The sequence below is a fragment of the Piliocolobus tephrosceles genome, chromosome X, assembly GCF_002776525.5.
Source record: "Piliocolobus tephrosceles isolate RC106 chromosome X, ASM277652v3, whole genome shotgun sequence".
NCBI lineage: Eukaryota > Metazoa > Chordata > Mammalia > Primates > Cercopithecidae > Piliocolobus > Piliocolobus tephrosceles.
Genome location: NC_045455.1, coordinates 1,175,442 through 1,180,673, shown reverse-complemented (window position 1 = coordinate 1,180,673; position 5,232 = coordinate 1,175,442). Strand labels below are relative to the sequence as shown.

Genomic DNA, 5,232 nt, shown 5'->3' with positions numbered 1-5,232 from the left:
TGGTTTATGATGGCTGTGATCTGTTCATGGTGGCCGTGGTGGTCTGTCTGTGGCGGCCATGGGCTGTTCATGGTGGCTTTGGTTGGTTCATGGTGGGTGTGGTTGGTTTGTGGTGTCCATGGTCAGTTTGTGGCAGCTGTGGCTGGTTGGTTCGTGGTGGCCATGGTTAGTCCGTGGTGGCTGTGGGCTGTTCACAGTGACTGTGGTTGGTTTATGGTGGCCATGGTCAGTTCATGGTGGTTGTGATCTGTTCAAGGTGGCCGTGATCTGTTCAAGGTGGCCATGGTCTGTTTGTGGTGACTGTGGTTAACACTGTATTTGTATCTGAGGTTTGCTGGGAGTGGATGTTGAGTATTCTAACTGCAAAAGGAAATGGCAGCTGTGGGAGGTGACAGTCACCAGTGAGTTTGGTGGTGGCTGTGGTTTCACAATGTGAACTGTATCAAAAGAGCACGTGTGCACCTTAAATATAGACAATTATTTTTCTCAATGTAGCTGGAAAAAATGGCCAGAAGCCAGAAGCTCAGCAAGTGAGGAGCCAGCCCATGGCTCCGTTCACCACACCCTGCACAGTGAACAGAGCTGAGTGAATGGGGCTGCTTAGCGAAAATCACTGGGCTCGAAGCTCCCTGATGGCTCCAACATGTCCCGTGACTCTGGGCAGCTCCTGTGTAATGGGAGGCCGTGCCCTGCCATGTCCCCGCCTTCTTTCCCACAGGCGTGCCCTGTCCCAGCCGCTGGGGTCTCACCCACCCATTAGCCTGGAAACACGCATGTTGGCACCCTCCCAGGCCTCATGAGAGCCTTTCCGTAGCCTCACTGTTGAGCCCGTGGCAGTGAAGGTCCCAGGCGCTGGAGCACACGGCATGGGCTCGGTCCTGGCACTGCCCGCCCTGCAGGCCTGGGCTGCTCACAGCTGAGCCTGACCTTGAATTCCCCGTCTTTCAAACGAGGATGATGAGACTTCCTGCTCCCTAGGTCCTTGCGAGGACTCACTCCATCACTGGTACCAGGAGTGAGTAGGAAACCTGTCCTTCTGGCCTGATCCTCCCCCCAAGAGCACAGGGTGGTCCTCATCTGAATCCTGAGGGGGTCTCCCGGGCATGCCCTTGCTCCCTGGAACCCCATCATTCCAGGTGCAGCTGCTGGTGCAACCCCTTCTGCGGACAGGGGGTCTGTGTGAGGGCCCAGCTGCCTCCGAACAGGACAGGTGCTGGAAGACAGTGGCTGGGAGAGCAGGTGCACCCTGGACGGCCTCCAGGGAAGAAAGGGAGAGATGTATGCATCTCAGTGGGGGATGGTGAGAGACCCTAAGGTGTTCAAGACCCTTGGGTCTGGGCCCTGTGGAAATGCTCCCTGTGGGTGCCACCAGCCCTGCCCACTCAGCAGTCACCTGAGAACGCTCTGAGCATGTGGCCCGGGAGGCAGTGGAGCCGTGGGTACTGTGCAGCACGTGGGGCTGTGGCCAGAGGTGGCAGAGCTGGCAGCCAGCCCGGCCCTCAGGGGAGAGGGTGGCAGGGCCAGGGTCTCTGAACTCTGGAAGGATCTGCGTCCCTCGTCCTGAAACCCGGCCTCCTGTGTCACTCAGACAGTGGCTGTCAGTCATTTTGGTCTCTGGTCCCTCTGCCCCATAATTTTTTAAGTTGTTCTAGCTCAGAAGCCATTGCGTGGATGGTGTGACTACCCCCAGCCAGGGCACGAATGCAGCCTGGGCACGAATGCAGCTGGGCACGAATGCAGCCAGAGCATGAATGCACACAGATCCAGGCCCCGTGCAGAGCCTGCCAGGTGTGGGGTGGACGCCGAGGCCCACCTGGCTGAAACTGCACTCAGGCCATTTTTTTGATACCAGGAAACGTTCATAAAAATGCTGGTGAGCAGGCAAGTGCCCTCCTTGGTGACAGACCTTCCTGGAGTCCCTGGCTCAGACAGTGTGACCTTGAGAACAACCCCCACGTCGGCGTCACCTGGGAGCCTCACCTCGAGACCTCTGCATCGTGGTTCTGAAATCACTTGAGTGGGCCGTGGCCACCGTGGGGCAGAGAGATAGGAAATACCTGCCAGAAGATCCAATTGCAATCCGTATAATTTAAAGATCTCACTGGGCTGTGCTGGCAGTTCTAGAGTGGGCAGCACTTCGTTCCATGAACTACAATAAGAGCTCCAGTGAAACACAGCCGGCTGTGTGGACAGGGCTGAAGAAAGCGGAAACTGAGCAAACGCGGTTCGGTGGCCTCAGTCACTGTCCTTTGTAAGCTTGGGGAGTCAGCGGGAGAATTGACTGACTGGTCACTTCAGGCGGCTCTGTGTCGTAAGGATTAGTTTCACATTAGGTGATTGCCGGACTTACATCAAGCTTGAAGAAACAGGAGATCTCTGCGCACGCGTGTGGCCCAGGCCAAGAGCTGTCACGTGACTAAGTTTGTGCTTAAATGGGTTTTTAGTATGTGTATCTTTTTTTCTTTTCTTTTCTTTTGAGATGGAGTCTCACTCTGTTGCCCAGGCTGGAGTGCAGTGGCACAATCTCGGCTCACAGCAACCTCTGCCTACCAGGTTCAAGTGATTCTCCAGCCTCAGCCCCCTGAGTACCTGGGACTACAGGCACCTGCCACCATGCCCAGCTAATTTTTGTATCTTTACTAGGGAGGGGGTTTCGCCATGTTGACCAGGCTGGTCTCGAACTCCTGACCTCAGTGATTTGCCCACCTTGGCGTCCCAAAATGTTGAGATTACAGGTGTGAGCTACTGTGCCCAGCCAAGTATGTGTATCTTTTTGACAGTGTGAAGAATTTATTTAGGCTTGCCTGTTTTAAAGCACGGTAATGAATGTATAATTAAGTTATGGTAAAGTCTTAACCCTTTGTTACAGGGGAATGGTAATGCTGTGAGTGGCCGTGTCTCAGCCCCTGGATTTCAGCAGTCACCCTCGTAGGAGTCCCACCTCTGCGGGCAGCTCAGAACCTCCACGTTTTTATATTTAATTTAAAATGGTTAAATTCACTGCTGTAACTCACGGAATTACGTCTTTTTAAAATCTAAGCAAACGGTCTTCAAGACAGAAAAAGTTGGGTAGTTCTTCATCTGCTTGAAGTGATGCTTTCTGGATGGGCCACATTCTAAGAATGTATCAAAAATGGAAATTCTGACCACCGTTTTGATTGCCCTTTTACATAGTAAACAAGTTGAGAACAAGAACAACAAAAAGAGGGACCTCCGTGACTATGCCGAGGAAGACAGAGCGTGGCCTGGTTGGAGGACTAGCCTCTCCTCTGTCTCCTGTTTTCTCCAAGGTCCGATAACAACCCTTGGTGAGCGTGGGGACTTCATTTTGATTTTCAGTCTGGTCTGTTGGGGCCTAGGCAGGAGCTTGGTCCCAAGCAACACACCCACGTGTGCTGAGGACACGCTCCAGGGGATTCTCGCGTCCGCCTGCATCAGAGAACCCAGGGCTTTGCAAGCCTGGGTGAGGCAGCGTGGAGAGGGCGGCTCTGGAGACGACCCCAGAGGAGATTGACCAAGTGCGGGGCGTGTGTGTCCTCCCTACCCGAGGCGTAAACCGTCTCGCTCCAAAGGGCATCCGGAGGGTTCTGCAGGGTGGCTGTGCGCTGACTCCTGCACCCCGCGGGGGCGTCCGCCCGCCCCTGGCCCTTGCCGGTTGGTTTTGCGGGTCTGAGATGACACCCCCGTGGTCGGGGCGGTGCTTCCCGATCACCACTTCTGTTGACCATCTTTTCTGGCCGGGCCTTTTATTTTAAAATGTGTAAAAGTGAAGATCAGAGAAAGATTATTTGGTGAGCCATGGGATTTAAGTCGCTGTGTATGTGACATGAAATATTTATACCTAACCCGCTAGCAAATGGCTCGTTGGAAATATTTGAGATTTAATGTAAGTGAGAATTCCGCCAACCACGTCAGGATAAACCTTGAGCATCGGGAATGCAAAATCAAACAGACCCTTTAACACACGTCACAAACAGAGGTGTGGACGCCCCTTTTGTCCCCATAGCAGAGATGGGGCGCTGGCCCCGGGGTGTCCTGGTTCTCCTCCCTTACCCACATGGTGTCAGGAGCTTGTCTGGGGGGGACGGGGACGCTGGCCTCCTGGGGTGTCCTTGTCTGAAGCCTGTGGTTCAGGCATTCTCCTCCCGGAATTTAGATTTTGTTCAGATTTTGCGGCCTGCCTTTCTTACTGCCCTGCTCTGCAGCCCTGCCCTTCCTGGCTTTGGAGATCCTCACGGACGGGCTTGGGGAAGGCCTCTGGCCGGACGATCTGGTGACGTAATCCCATCGGACGCTCAGCCTTGGACTTCGAAAAGGCACGACTGTCCCGTCCGATGGACAGGATGCTGAAGCCTTTGGTAATGGGCTCGTTGCCAGAATAAATAAAAGGAGACAATTGGCAAAAGATGGGCTGGGCCCCACGGCCCCAGGCTGCTATGTGGAGAGCCTCGTCCTCTCCTCTGCCCACGGTCACCAGTGAGCACCAGAGATGGGCTTTCCTCCCTCACCTGGGCCTCTTCCTGCTGCCAGGAGCTGCCTCCACCTGTGACAGTCCACCCCCCACACCTCACCGTGAGAGGGTTTCCAGGGCCCCACCCAGCTCCACCTGTGACGGTGTACCCCACCCCCACCCCCACCCCCACCGTGAGAGGATTTCCGGGGCCCCACCTGGCTCCCATCCCCGTCTCCTGTGTTCTTTCTGCTGCTTGCGAGGTCACCTGGGCTGGAAAGGGTGCCCGGGATGCTGCTCAGACATCTCAGCTGCCCCCTCCCCCCCCACCCCCCACTCCCAGTTTTCAGGATGAAATTGCCGTCAAATAAAGCAAGCTTTTGAGTCAGCTTGTAAGAGGAAGGAAGTTGGCTTCAGTCGTCTCATTGTGTTGGAACAAAGAGATCTAAAGATAGACACATGGCTCCCTCCCCGGGCTGTCTTTGCCGGGACCCTGTTTCTGTGAGGAAAACTCAGTGTAGGGGTTCACCTGTGTATCAGGTGAGCCAAGGGCACCTCTGCCCTTCCCACCCTTGGGAAATCTCACCACGTCGGCCCCGTAGTGGCCAGAAGAGATCGGCCCTCCCAGGTGGGGCTACTGTGGTCGATGCTGGGAACGGGCAGGGGCAGGCCTGGCCACCCCCTCGTCGGTCCCACCTGCTGCCTCTGCCCACACCGCAGGAGAATGGGCGGGGCAACCTCTGCCCACACAGCAGGGGAATGGGCGGGGCAACCTCTGCCCA

The 5,232-nt window shown here is 55.5% G+C and overlaps 1 protein-coding gene across 1 annotated transcript in view; it reads left to right on the top strand.

The window, feature by feature from the left end:
* The window catches only part of LOC116418596 (guanine nucleotide exchange factor DBS-like), a 149,393-nt gene that overhangs the window by 94,772 nt on the left and 49,389 nt on the right, over window positions 1–5,232 (top strand). The gene's annotated exons all lie outside the window — the stretch shown is intronic.